The sequence below is a fragment of the Pogoniulus pusillus genome, chromosome 3, assembly GCF_015220805.1.
Source record: "Pogoniulus pusillus isolate bPogPus1 chromosome 3, bPogPus1.pri, whole genome shotgun sequence".
NCBI lineage: Eukaryota > Metazoa > Chordata > Aves > Piciformes > Lybiidae > Pogoniulus > Pogoniulus pusillus.
In genome coordinates, this window is record NC_087266.1 from 34,726,456 (window position 1) to 34,746,213 (window position 19,758).

General features: G+C 41.5%; 1 long non-coding RNA gene across 3 annotated transcripts; it reads left to right on the forward strand.

Moving 5' to 3' along the window:
• The first annotated feature begins 2,486 nt into the window (after nt 1–2,486).
• Nucleotides 2,487–18,125, forward strand: LOC135173887 (uncharacterized). Of its 3 annotated transcripts, none has more exons than XR_010301505.1 (3): nt 2,487–2,514; nt 4,542–4,653; nt 18,007–18,125. It is a non-coding gene; the product is annotated as an uncharacterized LOC135173887 (long non-coding RNA). The 3 variants fall into 3 exon arrangements; XR_010301503.1 differs by lacking the exon at nt 2,487–2,514 and adding an exon at nt 3,318–3,380; XR_010301511.1 differs by lacking the exon at nt 2,487–2,514 and adding an exon at nt 3,428–3,469.
• Nucleotides 18,126–19,758: the final 1,633 nt, after the last annotated feature.

A 19,758-nucleotide genomic window follows, 5' to 3' on the forward strand; every position in this document is an offset into this window, starting at 1 on the left:
TCTCTCTGGCAAGAACTTCCTTCTGCTTTGATGACTTTTTTTTTTCCTTCTGCCTTACTCCAATATTTTTTCACCATATCTCTACATTTAGAAGTAGGTCTACTGACACATAAGGTATAAAGTAATGTATTATTGATACTCTTCAAATGAATGACATAAAAAGGAAAATATTGATTTTATGAGGATGTCTCATTTTTCTTATTTCGCAGAAGACTGATGCAGGTTCATGTGGCTATCAATATTATTTGAATTAATGCATATTCCTTACTATTGATTGTCTTAACAATGATTGTCATAACTGATTTATGGGCACTTATGCATGTTAAATTTTTTAAAAGGCAAATATCAGATTTATATATATAAATGGATTGACTTGAATAAACAAGATTGCTAAATGTTACTGGCACAGTGCTTGATAGAATTTGCATTGTAATACATTATGTTCAATACTTTGTTTTTACAGTGTGGGTGAAAAAAACTCAGAGATTTATTGGGAAAATTTCACTGCTAGAATTTTCTATTCTTATTTGTGGTGTCTTAATCAACAAGTCGTATCTTTTATTTTGGTGAGATTTATGACAAATACATAAACCAAAGACAAAAATATAAACTACATAAATGCTCTGATAGAGTGAAGAAACCATCTGAGGCAACATCTAGAAGGTTTATGAACCTATCCTACTGTGTGTGCATCTAAAGGCTCAATAAAAAGATTAGCTTCAATGAATCAAAGAGAAAAGCAGGGATTCATTTCATGTTATGTTTAGTATTTCTAGAGTCACAGCTGGAACGTGCCCAGAGCAGGGCAACAAAGCTGGTGAGAGGCCAGGAACACAAACCCTTTGAGGAAATGCTGAGGGAGCTGGGATTGTTTAGCCTGGAGAAGGGGAGGCTCAGGGGTGACCTCATTGCTGTCTACAACTACCTGAAGGGAGGCTGTAGCCAGGTGGGAGTTGGTCTCTTCTGCCAGGCAAGCAGCAACAGAACAAAGGGACACAGCCTCAAGTTGTGCAACCAGGGGAGGTAGAGGCTGAATGTTAGGAGGAAGTTCTTGACAGGGAGAGTGATTGGCATTTGAATGGGCTGCCCAGGGAGGTGGTGGAGTCACCATCCCTGGAGGTGTTCAAGAAAAGACTGGATGAGGCATTTAGTGCCATGGTCTAGTTGATTGGCCAGGACTGGGAGATAGGTTGGACTGGATGATCTTAGAGGTCTCTTCCAACTTGGTTGATTCTAGCTTAGCTAATCCTAGCTAAGTCAGCTGTAGATAATAGAGAAAAACAGCTGAAGGAAAATCATCTAAACTTTATATGAGTTTGCGAAGTAGACAAAATTAATATATTTCTGAACTAATTTCTTTCCACTTACAAGAAAAGAACATCAAGGTGATTGCTTTAGCCTATGTCATAAATATTTCAAATTAAATCAAATTCATTCCATGTATTTGGAAAGCACTTATATAAACACTACAGTAACCATACTCTGGATTCTGTTAGGACTCAAGGAAATTACCCCTGACTAATATAGAGCTTACTGTATGTCCAGCATATTTGGTTAACATGATTTAGCCAATCTCTTTTGCAAAAGAAATTTTGAACTGAAAAAAGGAAGATTTAAGGAACATTTTTTTCCATCCAAACTCTGAGAAAACATCTTTGGAACTTACCTTTAATGATTTCATTATTCCTTCTGACTTAGTTGTATAACATTGTGTTTAAAGACAAGCATGCATTTACACTTCTGGCTGGTTCAGTTCTTTCTTCCTTCCTTCCTTAAGCCATACAAACCACAACTTTTTAACCACACAGTAATCACAGAATCATAGAATCAACCAGGTTGGAAGAGATCTTCAAGATCATCCAGTTCAACCGAGCACCCAGCCCTGGCCAATCAACTAGACTATGGCATTAAGTGCCTCAGCCAGGCTTTGCTTGGACACCTCCAGGAATGGCAACTCTACCACCTCCCTGGGCAGCCCATTCCAATGGTAAATTCCTCTGTCCATGAAGAACTTCATCCTAACATCCAGCCTAGACATCCTCTGGCACAACTTGAGCCTGTGTCCCCTTCACAGAATCGCAGAATCACAGAATGTTAGGGGCTGGAAGGGACCTTGAAAGATCATCTAGTTCAAGCCCCCTGCCAGAACAGGATCAGCTTTTTTCCCCCCCACACAGTTCAGTTTTAGGGCTTTTTTAATCCCACTTCTCCCCCATCTTCCTCCTTTCCTCTCCATCTCTTCTTTCCCCCTTCTTCCTCATTTCCTCTCCATCCTTTTCCTCTCCATCTCCCTTCTTTCAGCACCACCTCCCCGTTTCCACTCTATTTGCCCACACTGCATTTTCCCCTTGTTTCCCCCCAAACCCAGAGCACCTGGGCTCTGCTAGTCTCCTCCCACCCCAGGTGTGTCCACTTTGTTCTGCCTGCCCACTCCCCTTTATAATCAGCCCCAGGAAAGGCAGAAGCCCTAAGCTTGCCCAACTGGGCAGAGGGATCCTCCTCCTGGCATCACTGGTGAGTGCCCATGGTGTGCACTGGGTGAATGGTGGAGGGGATCAAAAGGCCGGGGGGCCTGCTGGCCCCCCGGTTTGGTAGGCTACAGAATTGATACTCATTCTAACGTCAGTAGAGAATTGATGGTCATTCTAACATCACTTATGGGTGCTGGCTGGGCCTACTTAGGCTGAGCTCCTCTATGTTTAGTTGCTTCTTCCTGCTCACTAATGATCACAGAACATAGAGGTTGGAAGGTTGATCTGGTGAGGAGTGGCTGAGGGAACTGGGGTTGTTTAGTTCAGAGGAAGCTGAGAGGATACCTAATTGCCCCCTACAACTCCCTGAAAGGAGGCTGTAGTGAGGTGGGAGTTCATCTCTTCTCCCAGGTATCAGGTGATAGAACAAGAGGAAATGGTCTGAAATTGTCCTGGGGGAGGTTTAGGTTGCATATTAAGTAAAATTTCATTGCTGCAAGAAAGAGTGGTCAGGCGTTGGCACAGATAGTAGAGTCACCACCCCTGGAGGTGTTCAAGAAATGTGTGGACATGGCATCTTGGGATGTGGTTTAATGGCTTCAATCTTAGAGCTTTTTTCCAACTGAAACAATTCTATAGTTTTAATATCCATGTGCTTCATTTTGAGTTATCTCCACCTTCAAAATAAGTTATAATTTTTCTTAAGTTTGTCAATCAAGCACCTTTATAAATGCATTAGCACTGCTATGGTTATGCATCCCATCCCTATATAATTCAGGAGGATAAAAGGAACCTGAGCTTTGTTATCTTCAAGAGCTCTGCATTCTTGTATGTCTTTTTGTGCCAGGTCATGCACCACCCCTGGTGTTATCATGGAACAGCCCTGTTGTTCTGGCTCCAAGATCAGAGGTATCAGCAGTGGGCTTATTTTGACTTGTTCTATTGCTGGTTGCCTGGCAGAAGAGACCAACCCCCACCTGGCTACAGCCTCTTTTCAGGTAATCACTTGCATCAAAAAACTTGAGGGGCAATTTTCCTAAATTAATACATTATTGAAGTCATTCTCTGGCTCCTCATCTATTTCCAGCTCTTGAGAACTGTGTTTCTTGATAGTATGATGGTTTTCTTTTAGGTTAAGTATCACAGAATATTAGGGGTTGGAAAGGACATCTGGACATCATCTAGTTCACCCCCAAGTGTAACTTTATATACTTTGTGTTGACATTGGTATCAGTGTGGTTATTTAATTCCATTTTTATTTCAACCACTGGGTATTTTCTCCCTTTCCTGATTTCCCCTTCTCAGCAGAGTTATCAAGTGATAGAGTAATTTCTATAATTTAGCCCCAGATGCAAGCACATCCCTATTAATTACAATTACAATACTTCTAATATCTAATGACTTCATATTGAGACCTCAAATGCTTCCCACTCTTGTTACAGTCCCAACATAACAGATGATGTCCTAGGTGGTCAGGAAAGCCAATGGCATCCTGGCTTGTATTAGAAATGTTGTGTCCAGCAAGAGTAGAATGGTGATTGTCCCCTTGTACTCAGCTCTGATGGGGCCACACCTTGAGTATTGCTTTCAGTTTTGGGCACCTCATTACAAGAAGGATGTGGAGTTATTGGAATGAGTGCAGAGGAGGGCAACGAAGCTGGTGAGGGGCCTCAAAAATAAGTCTTATGAAGAATGACTGAAGGAGCTGAGGCTGTGTAGTTTGAAAAAGAGGAAACTGGGAGGGGTAGACCTTATCCTTGTCTATAGCTATGTGAAAGGACGTTGTGGAAAGGCTGAAGTTGGTCTCTTCTCATGGGTAAATAGTGACAGAACAAGAAAGAATGGCCTCAATCTGTGACTGAGTAGGTTTAGACTGGACTTTAGGAAACATTTTTTCACAAAAAGAGTGGTCAGGCATTGGAATGGGCTGCCCAGGGAGGTGGTTGAGTCACCAATCCTGAATGTGTTTAAAAGTCATTTGGATATGGTGCTTGGGGATATGGTTTAAGGGTGAACTTTTTAGAGTAGGGATAAAGTAGGACTTGGTGATTCAAGGGTCTTTTCCAACAGAATGTTCCTGTGATTCTGTGCATTCTAGAGATAAGACATTCTGCAGCTATTGCTACTAGAATCATGTGACTCTTACACTACAAAGGATAAAATATTTATCATATAATTCAAGGTAAGTGTACTGTAGATTTTATTTAGTAGAGAAACAGACTTAAAGTCTACATCAATGAGAATGCAATAGGCATTTGCAAATCCTGTATTTAGAAGACTGGGTTTAAAGATGGTGGTGTGAATCAGATGAGCAGTTGATTTCTCAGGAAACATAGTGTTTTCCCTGTATTGCATTTTGTTTTCATGGCTAAGTCTAGGCTAAGGAACTTTAAAGTGCTTGTATCTCATGAACATATAGCTATTATGATTGGGTAATCCAGGGAGGTAGTTGAGGCCCCATCCCTGGAGATGTTTAAGGCCAGGCTGGATGAGGCTCTGGCAAGCCTGATCTAGAATAGGGTGTTCCTGCCCATTGCAGGGGAGTTGGAACTAGATGATCCTTGTGATCCCTTCCAACCCTGACTGATTTTATGATTCTGTGATAGTAAGTTATGTGTTGGAATGGTACAGCTATTGGAATTTGAAATACTAGAACATAATCCATGGACAGGTGAGAGTGCACGAGCTCAGAAGTACTGAGTTAAGATAAAATAGAAGGTTGGAATGACCTCAGAGAATGGTGTAACAAATATAAACAAATGTACATCTGGAGCCTGTGGCTTTTGCCTATCTCTGCTGACTTAGATTGCTTAGACACGGTGCATGTATTGTTGAGAGAATATGATGAATGTCTATGCCAATTAGTATGTAATTTCTAACACAAGTACATGTAACCAATTGCTGTTTAATACAATTTGTGGCCTTCTGATTAAAGGTACAGAAAGACATTTGGAATGCAATAAATGGATTGGCTTGCATCAAGCATCTGCCCATCTCTTCTGATGCCTGTGGCATCGTAACCAGTGGCAGTTATGGATAACAAGTTACCCATGGCACAGCAATGTGCCCTTGTGGTCAAGAAGGCCAATGGGATCCTGGAGTGTATTAGGAAGAGTGTGTCCAGCAGATCAAGGGAGTTTCTCCTCCCCCCTTACTCTGTCCTAGTGAGACCTCATCTTGAATACTGCATTTAGTTTTGGGGTCTCCAGTTTAAGAGGGACAGGGATCTGCTGAAGAGAGTCCAGCAGACAGCTGCCAGAATGATTAGGGGACTGGAGGGCATGGCTTATGAGGAGAGGCTGAGAGACCTGGGACTTTTTAGTCTGGAAAAGAGAAGACTGAGAGGATTTGATAAATGTTTATAAATATCTGAGGGCTGGCCAGGATGGGGGGGACAGGCTCTGCTCACTTGATCCCTAGGGTAGGACAAGGAAGTAAGTAGCAGTAAAAGAGGCTCCACCTCGACACAAGGAGGAACTTATCTACTGTAAGGGTCTCAGAGCACTGGAACAGGCTCCCCATAGAGGTTGTGGAGTCTCCTTCTCTGGAGACTTACAAGGTCTGTCTGGATGTCTTCCTCTGTGATGTGTGTTAATATTGTCATGCTCTGGCAGAGGAGTTGGACTTGATGATCTCCTTGGGTCCTTCCAACCCCTAACATTCTGTGATCCTGTGTGATTGCATCCTAGGTCTATGCTACATGAAACCTAGTTGTGTTTTACTGAATTTAGTTGTCTTCTTGCTTGGTGTTTTTAACCAGCTTCCACAAAGAGTAAATGAGCAGGTGCTGATTAGGTGGCATCCATGGCCTGCTCCATAAACCTAGGCAGTGTCAACAGTGACAGTAATGGCACTCTGTGGTACAAGAACAAGTCTAAGAATGTGATACTACAATGACTTAGCTTTCTGACTGTGAAACAAGGACAAAGATACTTTACCTTTTTTACATCACAAAGACAAGTCACAGAAGGCCAGCTGTATCAATACTAGCAGTACTTACAGTTTAGAAGTACACAAAGATCATGTATTTATACATGCTATTACCCTAGTAGTGTCCTAAATGGCTGCAGTAATAGCAAACAGACAAGTCTCAGGAACATCTTCGATATATCAACTGAACTGATCTAATTCTTACACATTAAATAGTCTTAGTCCTTTCATGTAAAATGTCACTCAGAGATTACAAATCCATTACTGACAGGATTTCTATCATGATATAGAATATACTTCAGACTACTAAACCAGCACACCTCTTCTCTGGAGCACATTTTGTCCCATCACTCACAGGATCTATGAACTTGAAGAATTTCCACTACTGAAGAAGTTCATAGTCTCAGGGGAAAGGTAACTTCTCCATGAAAAATTACTTATAAGGAAGAAGAGGTATGTTAGCCCTTAAAACAAAAGCTTTCACGACTGAACAGGGAAAAGAAATTTAAGATTGCTCTTAAATAGTGCAAATGTGAAGTAAATGGGATTGGTGAACTTTCCCTCAGACTCCCCCACATCTCTGCTGTAAAATTTCCTAAAATGACTTCCAAAATCAAGTCATTCCAAATGCAAAAAAAATACTGCCTCCCTCTTTGTGATGTGACTGTATCAGCAAAAATTTAATGCTTTCATGTGCCTGAGTAACTTGGAAAAGAAACAAGAGACATAAGATTCATTAAACTGTCATTCACTGATAGTGATACTTCATGCTTTGGTCTTAGCTCTGGTGGCAATCTGTGTTAGGCTCAGCACTGAAACACTATAAGAGTATCCATGAGATCAGGTACTACACTTCAGGAAGGAAAATTTCTTAGGTTATATTAATTTGGAGAGATCTTAACTGGAGAGCTGGGCACAGAGGAACCAGATGAAGTCCTGCATCAGTGGAGGAGAGGTTGAGAGACTCAGGACTTTTTAGACTGGAGAAGAGAAGATTTAGAGGGGATTTAATAAATATTTATAGATATCTGAGGGCTGGACAGGAGTGGGGAGACAGGCTCTGCTCACTTGCTCCCTGGATAGGACAAGGAGCAATGGGTGCAAGTTGCAGCAAAAGATGTTCCGCCTCAACACAAGGGGGAAATTTCTTTACTGTAAGGGTCCCAGAGCACTGGAACAGGCTCCCCAGAGAGGTTGTGGGGTCTCCTTCTCTGGAGACTTTCAAGGCCTGCCTGGATGTGTTCCTCTGTGATGTGTCCTGTGCTGGCAGTGGGGTTGGACTTGATCTCCTTGGGTCCGTTCCAAACGGGTATGTTCTGATCATTTCAAAAGTTTCAAGAACAGTGTGTCCATTTGAGCTAGATTTCTACAGAGAAAATTAGAAGCAGAAGATTTGAGTAGAGGTGTGAAGATTCTAGAATGGCAACAATGGATAAGTTAATATAATTTCATTGGAACATCAAGAGCTTTACATCTGGAAGCACAGCTTGGACCTTCCCCTTGCTGCTTCTGCCACTTCAGCTGTGCCTGCTGCTATCTTCCCCCGTTTCTGTTTTGGCTCCTGCTGCTTTTGCTGCTTGCTGCCACTTGACCTCTTCCCCATCTTTGCTAAGGTTATTATATTTCTCTAGTAGTTTATTTCTCCTTATGCTGTTATACTTAAACTATAAGAAAAACAATTTCATTTTTCCCTGACTTTCCAAAAAAACCCATGTTGTGGTGAGTTTATTGTACCAGGGGAGGGATCTACCCTAACCTGGGACAAACAGTAACAAATATTATGCTTACAAGAAACATCCATTCTGATTACTAAAATGGATATAATTTAGAAAGGTTATATGGACTAATGCATAGTAACAACTTCAACTTTTTTTAATCAGTAAGGAAAAAAAAATCCATACACACTCCATGACATGACAACACTTCAGCATTACCTTGAATTATGTCATTAATACTTATCCATTGCTGCTCTTACTTTATTTAGTACACCCTGTCTACCCTCTTTGCCTTTTTTTTCAAGCCTTGACAATGCTGATGACCCTTAGTTATGCTCTGATACCTTTTTAAATACACTTTGAATTGTATAAACACTTAGAACAGTTCTTTTTGGTTTGAGTTGAAGTCCATAATTATTTTCCAACCTGGAAACACATTACTCTTTGCCAATCCAATTGAATCTTTCTCAGCCATCCTCTACCACATAATGCATGACCTCCTTGTCTCACAACATAAGGATTTAACATATGTTGTTTACAGTTATATGTTACCTTCACCATTACAACACTCAGGGGAGTGAGGATTTTCCTTGTATATGCTTTAGAAGCAGTGAAGTTTTCTGCAATTTCACCTTCTTAAGCAGCCTCTGACAAACCTGCCGTGAGATTGCAGAAGCAGTGGGCTCTGGTTCAAGCTCAGTTTTATATTGCATTGCTTTCACTTGCAAAGGAACTCAAATAATAACTTCTAAATTAAACAGCTGTAGAGATGTTAAGCTATTCTCTATGGACTCTGTGCCGCTGTCTGCAAGCTGATGATTCTGGAATTCTCAGGTATTGTCCCCATGAGGTGCTTTTTGCACTGACCTGTACATCTCTTCTGTGTATGTCCCAGTTTCTCTGCACAGCGTTTGTCCTTGAACCAACAGTAATTGGCACTGTGAGACTGTTTCATAATAAAAATATACAGTCTGTAAGTGTTCCCTACCCTGTCCTTCCTGCTCTTCTCCTTGTGTATTTTTGCTAAACAGATTTGCTGATACTGTTGTGACATCTTCAGTACCAGTACAAATTAAAATCATGATATCTAATATGTATTTCATAGTGAAAGCAAATACCATCATGTTTCCTTAATTTTGAAATGATATTACATGTCACTTTAGAATTAAGAGCCTTAATTCTTCACCAAAATCACCCACCTAATTGCATTCCACCCACTCTATCCATGACCCTTGCATTTCTTTAATTCAGCTACTCATTAATATTTATGGGGTTTGGTTTTGTTTTCTCTATTCTGTGAACACTTTACCATCAGCAGCAATTTCAGAAGTAAGAGAAATTTCTAGAATTTCTACAGTGTTAGCATTTTTTTAATATTGTAGATTTGAGAAGCAGCAGAAGATACACAACAGTTTATAGGTGGCCAAGAGAGCCAATGGCATCCTGGCCTGCATCAGGAACAGTGTGTCCAGTAGGACAATGGAGGTTATGCTTTCCCCTGGTTAGGCCACACCTTGAGTCCTATGTCCAGTTCTGGGCTCCTTAGTTCAAGAGAGATGCTGAGATACTGGAATGTGTCCAGAGAAGGGCAACAAAGCTGGTGAGAGGTGTGGAGCACAGCCCTGTGAGGAGAGGCTGGGGGTGTGCAGCCTGGAGAAGGAGAGGCTCAGAGGTGACCTCATTGCTGTCTACAACTACCTCAAGGGAGGCTGTAGCCTGGTGGGGGTTGGCCTCTTCTGCCAGGCAACCAGCAACAAAACAAGGGGACACAGTCTCATGTTGTGCCAGGGGAGGTCTAGGCTGGATGTTAGGAGGAAACTGTTGACAGAGAGAGTGATTGGCATTGGAATGGGCTGCCCAGGGAGGTGGTGGAGTTGCTGTCCCTGGAGGTGTTGAAGCAAAGCCTGGCTGAGGCACTCTGTGCCATGGTCTAGTTGATTGGCCAGGGCTGGGTGACCTTGGAGGTCTCTTCCAACCTGCTTGATTCTATGATTCTACATTTTTCTCAGCCTATACCTATATAAATGAAGAACCCTGCCAGTTCTCCTCATTTTCTATCCAGCTGACACAAAACATACTTGGTCATTCCAACTCCCTTTGAATTAATCTTTGAAAAACTTAGAGAAACCTTTTGAGGTGCTGGAGTGTGTTCAGTGAAGGACAACAAAGCTGGTGAGAGTTGTGGAGCACAAGTTATATGAGGAACAACTGAGGGAACTGGGCTTTGTTCAGCCTGCAGAAAAAGGGGATGAAGGGACATGTTATTGCTCTCTACAACTATTTGAAATGAGACTGTAGTGAGGTGGGTCTCAGTCTCTTTTCCCAACAAACAAATAAAATACAATAGGAGGAAATTGCCTCAAGTTGCACCAGAAGAGGTTTAGATTGGATGTAAGGAAAAATGTGCTAGTGCTAGGTCAGTCATGGAATCATAGAATGCATTGAACTGGAACAAACCTTTAAACTTTGTCTAGTCCAATGTCCCTACGTTAAGCAGGAACAGGACATCCCCAGCTAGATCAAGTTGCTCAGAGTCCTGTCAAGCTTGACTTTGAAAGTCTCCAGGATGGAGCCTCTACCATGTGCCTGGGCAATCTGTTCCAGTGTTCTGTAAGTAAAGAACTATAGCACACAATGTAAGTCTCTAGTTTAAAACTATTGCCCCTTGTCCTATTGCTACATGTCCTTGTAAACAGTCCCTATACAGCTTACTTCTAGGCCCCCTTCAGGTATTGGAAGGCTGCTATAAGATCTCACCTGAGCCCTCTTTTCTCCAGCCTGAAGAACCCCAACTGCCTCATCCCAGTTTTGTAGGAGAGGTGCTCCAGATTTCTCATCATTTTTGTTGCACTTCTATGGACCCTCTTCATCAGATTCATGTCCTCTTGGGTTGCTTGCATCAGAGCTGGACACAGTACTCTAGGAGAGGTCTCTGAAACAGTGCATTGGCAGAATCACCTCTCTCCATCTGCTGGCCATGCTCCTTTTGATGCAGCCCGTGGTGTAGCTGTCTCCCAGTTTTTCCAAACTCTCAGCAGGTATGCATTCCTTAGATATTATCTACCCTTTTCTCCAGTTTGTTTATTTATTTATTTACAAACATTTCCTGTAATTCATTCCAGCTCACCTGGCAGTGTTCTCTCTATCCACTCTGTTTCTATGAAAGAAGCTCAAGGCATTACTGCTTCTCCTAAAGCAGAATCCTGCTTTTGATGTGATAATTGTGTCACCTAAAGAGATGAAAAAGAACGAGCTTTACCTGGGGAAACATGTAAATAGCACTGATTCCAGTCCCATTTGCCTAATGAATCAATTTTCACTCTAAAATTCAGAACAGGATATTTGCAGTGCTTTCTGAAGTTTTGTTAAGTCATATTCCATCTTATTTATAATATTGTCCTGGGCAAATTATTTCATATACTGGCATCTACTGTAGCCACATGCTCTGTTAGAAAGGTACACTCAATCTTTTTGCAAACTCTTATACTGTATGTTGAAACAGTAGTGCAGTCGACATGTTGCTTAATTGCTGTCTAAGTCCTAATAACCTCAAAGAGAATAAGAGCAGCCACTGGCAATTTAACAACACTAACATCACAAGATGAATCTAGGTAATGGATATAACATGTGAGGGACCAGTGGGCTAATTTACTTAAAACAAAATGTGATTAAGTGATCTGAATACAAAATAACTTCAGCAAGTCAGGTATCATGTGATGAACTGCTGGATAGATGCCCAAACCAGCTCTGAAAAGCTGGTATTGCTAAACTGTCAGTTCAGAAACCAAATGTATTATGGCCTTTAGCAATCTTGCATTTTTTTAAAGCAAAGGTGAGTTGGGAGTACTGCCTTAAAAGTGGTGCTATGAAGGTCTGAGGAATGTGATAAAAATAATTTCTAAGTGAAAAGAAATAGGAAATACAGAAATACAATTTTTTTCTGATGTATTTAGATGTCTGAAGAGAGATGAATTGTACCCTAGAGTGCCTATTTATTTCATTGGAGTATAGGTGAACTCAGATGTAGACATATCTGACTTGGTTCATTTGCATGCAGAAAGGACTCCTGTGCCAGCTGAAACCCTCTAGAGTATGTGAAACAATAGTTTGTGGGTAAGATGTACAACCTAGAAGATTCAGGTACCTTATTCTATAGCATCCATAAACCACATGAAACATCTAGAGCATCTCAGCTGGTATTATTAGCTTCTATTATAATACTGAATTGATTCCCACAGTGTGTGAGAAAATAAGAGCTCAGCATTGCAGACATCCACATGTAGGTAGGTCTTTGAATGTGAATGTCTACCTGAGGGCTACATTTGTAAGCCCTTGTCAAGGTCCAGAGAACAAAGATTAACAGTATCTCTGTCCAGAGGAGCAAGATCTGTTCTTACAGATTTCTGTGCTGTGACATTAAGGTGCAAGAGAGACCAGATAGCACCACAAAACTATTTATTGAAGGATAAAGTTGAACAAAACAGAGGGAGAGAGAGAAGAGGAAAGAAAGAGAGAGAGAGAGAATAACGCAGAAAAAGAGAAGAAGCAGGGAAGGATAAGAGGAGGGATATTACCATCAGCTGCAGATGGAGGAGAGAGATGTGTGTGGCCCCGGGATGTTCTTCTGTGGAGTTTGTAAGTTCTTCTGGTGGATGTGAAGTTCTGGTGATGCTCTGATGGAGGTCCACATTTTGGCAGGCATTGCTCATGTCTTTTTTATACAGTTTGTTAGACCAAAGTCCAGGTGCAGCTCCCCAGGAAATCTTCCTGTGTATTCAGGCATTCACAGGGGTCTGGTGGTGGCACTGAGGAGGTCCTCTGCCCCCTTCCTGTGCTGCTAACCTGTCCATACCCCGAATACACATAAGCTCTTTCTTTTTGGGGTAGCTGACATAAAATGTGCACATCCTGGACATTCAAACCAGGCTGAGTGCCTTTGTGGAAATTCCTGGACCTATCTGTTGATTTGCATCTCTGAGCTTTCAGACAAGCACCTCCTCTGAGTCCAGGAGGTTAACAAAGGCAATCTTTGTTGATTAGGGAGAGTAACAATATTTATCTTTGTTGAGGAACAAGGGAGAGAGGATTTAGACTCTCACAGCCCTCCTTACAGTCTACTTCCTTGTAAGGGAAGTCCAAGCATAGGCATTTTAGTGCCATTTCTATCTTAGATTCACTTACTACACCTGATTGGTTCTCACACTTCTAGTTGCTAGAGTTGGGAGAGACACTTAATTACATAAGGGTCTTTGCTTCAGCCTGCAGACTGCATTGGCTGCACTGGATCTATCTCTGTTGAGTGTACCATCATGGGTTACTGTGAGAGCATGTTCCACATGTGATCACCACACTTTAGAAAGCTGTATACTTGTTAAGCTCTACGTGTTGTATAAAGTTGTTACCAAAACCCAATGCCTTTTGCTGAGTCTTTCTTAAATCCTACATCCTGCAGTATTCTAGTGTCTGGAAATTAACTGTAGCACTGAGAAGCAGCTGAAGAGAAGCCTGTCTTCTAACTAGCCTTATTACCTTCATCTTGGGACTAGTCTTCTCAGTTTTGTGGTAGATTTTACCTGGCGCAATGGATGTTTCTCTGTTCTGTTTTTGAGCACTGTGATAGGATAGTTTATCAGACTGGCACAATGCAAAGACTGAGTTATGAGCTTTCTCAGCTGAATAAATTGTCCAAAATTTACGTATAAAGGATCAGATGTGAAACAAATGGCTTATCTCAAGTCTGGCATATGCAGAACTAATAAAACTTGTCATGTCTGAATAGAAACCAGGATTTTCTCTTCACTAAGTTCTAGAAGTTTGTTGTACTGCAGTGGGCAGTACAAAGGAGATGGGCTGCAGCACACAACTGGGTATTTCATGACTTTCGGAGTTTCCAAGGATTCATCATTCAGCTTTGAAAAAGTGTGTGAAAAATACTTCTCACTTCATAGACAATCAACAGTGGGGATCAGAGATTAATATTTTTAAATTCTGATATATTTCCATGTGAAAACTGTCCATGACATGACAGTGAGCTGGTCCCTGTGTTAGCAATATTACAAAGTACTTTGTAAGTTGATTTTGCCTTTGTTCTCTGCACAATGCAAATGACAGTTACTACTCATCCAAGTGAGAAGCAAGGGCTTGGATGAGCACCAGCTGGACAAATAGGTCCAAAGACTAGCAGTCAGCAGAGTTAAATCCAGCTGGCAGCTGGCCACAAGTGGTGTTCCTCAGGGCTGAGTGTTGAGACCACTTCTGTTTTAACACCTTTATTGATGACTGTGGTGGTTTGGGTATACCCCGCCCCCCCACACTTTAGAAGATACCCAGCTAGACTCAGTCAGCTCTGGGAATATAAATGAAGCTATTTATTTACAGCTAGTACAATATACAAGCAGCTATTTATAGTCTATACAGTTAAATACAGAAATATACAAGGTAAAAGTAATATAGAAACACAACTCCCCTCCCAGAAACCTGAGTCCCCAGAAGGGGCTCTCAACCACTCCTGCACCTTCCCCCTGCCCCTCTCAACCTTACCCCAGTCCTGAGGAAGAACAGAGGTTCAGCCAAGAGATTAAGAAGCAAGGTTAGTGGAAGGTGACGTTAGGGAGATGCAGCTGAGCCAAAGCCCAGCCGGAGAGTGCAGGTGAAATGGCGAAAGTGTTATCTAATGTTTTCACTTCTTGTTCTCATACATCTCAGTGAGACTGTGAGGGGAGTAGACATAACTGTTGTTTTCCTTTCACAGCCTATGATCTACTTTTTTTCTCACCAAAACATTCTACCCTGCTTCAAACTAGCACAATGACCTTGATGAAGACATGGAGTATGTCATCAGTAAGTTTGCAGGTGACACCAAGTTAGGTGGCAGTGTTTGCCTTCATGAAGGGATACGTAGAACTGGGTAGGTTTAGACAGGATATTAGGGAAAAAATTCTCATGGTGTCATGGTAGGCCTGGATAGGCCAAAATAAGTGTATACACGTCCTGGCTTGCCCAGGCATGTTTTTCTGCTCTCCTTCCTTTTGCTATGGGGAGAAGCAACTATGAGAAAAAGGACAAAGAATCTACATCTGCTGGGTCTCTGGGACTCTGACTTGTCTAGACATGTTCCCCTGCTCTCCCTCCTTCTGTGCTGGAAGAAGCAACCACAGGAAATGAAACAAAAAGCCATGGCTTCACCTAATATGGTCAAGCTTGGAAAAGTGCCATTCTGACTGGTTAATCTATTTCCAAAGGCCCATTAGTCTCAGGCTACATGGTGTGCACTGCTGCCTCATTGCATCCTGAACTGCCTGGAAACTCCACTACCTCAAGTTTACCAGGAACAGGCTCTAAATGCCTGCATGTGGTCAGCCTGTGTAGCCAGCATGACATTATGCCAAGACTGCACAGCACATTGCATCCTGCCTGCCTCTCTGCAAGTCATCTGCTGAATCAGAAATCAAGAGGAACCAGGTCAGAGACTATGCTATAGATTTCCAGCTTCCTGAGAAAAGAGTCTGGGAAAACTCCAAAGCCTCTAATAACTTTGAGACCACCGACAGCAACCCTTGCATGTGCTTTGGATATTGTCTGATAGTATTTTGTGAGTAAATACTTAAAGCCTCTTGAAGTTCACTAATTGCCTTCTGTCATAAGCAGAAAGAAGCTTCCTGTGTCCATCTAGTGGATAAGTGGTATAATTAATCACAAGTGGTATACTGTCTACAAGAACCTTCTCTTCTGGTATAATGCTTGCATTTGCCAGTTACTTCTTAAAGTGTTCTAGTTTTGCCTGTTCCCTGTGTGTATAAATATCCCAACTCTGCATGTTGAACCTTGTAAATATAAGTTTTCTGGTAAGATTTAATGTGAATAAACAGTTTTCATAGTTATTAACAATCTTCACCTGGATATCAAAATTAATACAGATTACTAATTTTGCATATTTTGTAACACATGGAAAGAGTGGTCAGGCATTGGAATGGGCTGCCCAAGGATGCTGTCGAGTCACCAACCCTAGATGTGTTTAAAGGTCATTTGGACATGGTGCCTGGGGTTTAGGGTGGACATTGTAGGGTAGAGCTATTGGTTGAACTTGGTGATCCTGAGGGTCTTTTCCAACCTCAATGATTCTGTGTGACAGAGTAGGGTTGGAAGCCTGTGACCAGTGGAATTCCCCAGGGATTACTGCTGGGTCCAGTCCTGTTCAGCATAATCATCAATGACCTGGAGAAAGGAATGGAGTGTATGTTCAGCAAGATTACTGATGATACAATACTGGGAGGAGTGACTGATGCATCAGAAAACTGTCCTACCATTCAGCACGACATAGACACATTGGAGTTTGGTGGTGAGAAACTAGGGCAAGTCAAGCACTGCATCTGGGAAAGAACAGCTCCTGTACAGGTTTGGTGCTGACCTGCTGGAGAACAATTCTGGGGAAAAGGACCTGGAGTCTCGGTTGAGAAAAGGCTGACCGTGAGACAATAATGTGCCCTTGTGGTCAAGAAGGCTAACAGCATCCTGGGATGTCTTTAGAAGACTGTGGCAAAGTTCCTCTCTCCCTCAACTCTATCTTGGTGGGGCTGCACCAAGAATATTGCATTCAGTTCTCAGGTTGTCAGTTCAAGAAGGGCAAGGATCTACTGGAAAGAGTCCAGCAGAGGGCCACCAAAATGATTTGGGAACTGGAACAGCTGCCCTACAAGGAAAGGCTGATAGAGCTGGGTTTGTCTACCCTGAAGAAAAGGAAACTGAAAGAGAATCTCATTAATGTTTATAAGTATCTAATGGATGAGTGTCAGGAGGTGGGAGCCAAACTCTTCCCAGTGGTGTCCCATAACAGGAAAAGGAATAATGGACACAAACTGGAACACAGAACATTCCATGTAAACATATGGAAAAAAAACTTCACTTTGAGGGTGGAAGAGCACCGATTTTTGAGAAAATTCTCCTGAGAAAATTATTTCACCAGTGTCCTGTCTATCTAGGAAGTGTAACCATTATTTCTTTATGTCAATCTTAATATTGTTTGTGTGTTCATAATGCAGTATTTCAACTTTGCATTTTAACTGCTGTGTGAGAATACTGTGCAAGATTTTAGCTTGAGACCTATTGTGTTATGCCAGCATTTCTTTAATTAACCAAGGCTTATAAAAGTAAGACATAGTTGGCATAATTTCCTTGTGACTAACACATAGTGCCTACTTTTTAGTGCTTTGCTTTCCTCTAGGTGCATACGCACTGATGGTTTAATAAATGTTCTAGCAATTTACTAGCTCTTGAATTTACACTTGGTGTTCTGTAATTTCCTTGGCTGAGTTTCTATTGTCTTAGTGGAGGCTACTCAATATTTTAGAGAATCCACTCTTCCCTGAAAGAAAAACATAATAATATTTGAATGTTTTTAAATGGAATCTTTTCTATCTCAACCATACTTTCCTGATCCTCCAGTGTCAGTTTAGAATATCTGTGCAAGATGTGAACATCTACTGTAGTTCTTGGTATTTGATCCAGTTTAAGTTATACTTAAAATCAGACAAATTTCACTGAAGTGCCTTCAGATAGTCTGAGTTGGCCAAATCCATGAGAAGGAAATGAAGTCTCAGGAACTCTAGGCAACAAATTCTCAGTTCAACTAACTGTATAAAATTGGGTCACAAAACTCTGAAACCTGACATTTGCCTTTTTTTTTTTTTTTTTTTTTTTGTGATGAACTGCTCTCTTCATTTGATTCTGTATTGAATAGAGTGACAATTTTAAAAGTTTTTTTGTGTGTGTGATTTTTTTTTTTTATTAATGGATTCAGTATGTCTTTGCAACTAATCTCAGAGATAAAAGTTGTGGGGCAGGGAAGTATATCTGTATTCCAGGTGACTAGCTCTTTTACATCTCTACTCCAGGGAGCAGAGGATTGTACCAGCTGCCGAGCAACAGAAGGTGATAGAAGGTTTAACACAAATAGAATACTTGTGTAAGGACAGAAATTCAAAGAAAAAAAAAAAAGAGCGAATTATAGCCCTCTTTGGTAAATACTTATTTCTGTTTTCCATAACAGGTGTCAGCTACTGCTTAATACCAGAGCCTGCCAAGCATTCATATGTTTCCACACACTCACCAAACACCAAGTTCCTTAATTATGAACTTATTTGAAATGCTTTCTTATTTTGTTCACTTGTTGCTTTGGAAGTGAGAAGCTGGTGAGAGGATTGGAACACAGCCCTATGAGAAGAGGCTGAGGGAGCTGGGGGTGTTTAGCCTGGAGAAGAGGAGGCTCAGGGGTGATCTCATTGCTGTCTGGAACTACCTGAAAGGAGGCTGTAGCCAGGTGGGAGTTGGTCTCTTCTGCCAGGCAACCAGCAACAGAGCAAAGGGACACAGTCTCAAGTTGTGCCAGGGGAGGTCTAGGCTGGATGTTAGGAAGAAATTCTTGCCAGAGAGAGTGATTTGCCATCGGAATGGGCTGCCCAGGGAGGTGGTGGAGTCACCGTCCCTGGAGGTGTTCAAGAAAAGCCTGGCTGAGGCACTCTGTGCCATGGTCTAGTTGATTGGCCAGGGTTGGGTGCTAGGTTGGACTGGATGATTTTGGAGGTCTCTTCCAACCCACTTGATTCAGTTCTATATTTCTGTGATTCTATGAGTTCAAGTGTTCAACAGATAATGTAACCAAAAGAGGACACTAAGGGTAAAGCTTTCTCTGAAATCTTTCTGTCCTGGCAGGGCAGAAATCCTACCAGACTGGTTTTGGCCACTGCTTTCCTCCTCCCATGACAGGGTCTAGGAGTTGACTTTGATGTGCAGACTAAACAATGGCAATTGGATTCAGCAAAGCTGCCAACATCACATGTCAGGTGTCATGTGCAGCCCCTTGACATGCCCGTGTAGTCACACAAGGCATGAAACTTTGAATTCCTTGACCACAACAAGCAATGCGTGTGCCTATTCACCAATTTGATTTTCAAAAGGTGTATTTAATGGGGAAATGATTTGAAAATGTGCTTTTCCCATTGCATCTCTCCAGCTGTGCTGAGCCGCATTAGCAGATTGTTTCTGCCTGCAGAAAGCATTGTTCACAGTGGCCGTATTTCTGCAGCTTGTAGCAGCAGTTTACAGCCACTCAGTTCTCCTCTTCTTTCCTCTGCTTGAAATATGTTTTGTATCTTTAGCATCAGGATCATAATCATTGTTGTTGGAAGCATCTTTGTGCAGGGATCAACATGCTGTGAGTACATGTGTTAGAGTTAATGCTAACTTAGGTTGTGAACATATGTTGTTAACATATGTTAACATATATTAGTTGCTAGCGTAGGTTGGACTGGATGCTCTTGGAGGTCTCTTCCAACTTGGTTGATTCTATGGCTCCAAATGCTTAGTTAGAATTTTTCCTGGCTTTGCATTCCTCTTTTCCATGTTCTGTTTGTTTAAACTGTTTAATTCCATGTTTATAAATACTCTGTGTGCAGCTACTTACTCTTGACCAAAAATCTAAATGAACCATATAGCATTTTCCCATTTTAAAAGATATTAATAAATAATATTTGGTAGCCATACACAAAACTAAAGTACTTAATTAATATTCAGTATTAATTTTGTAACATCTTCATATTATTAACAAAATCAGAAAATATCATAGAAATATGGAATCAACCAGGTTG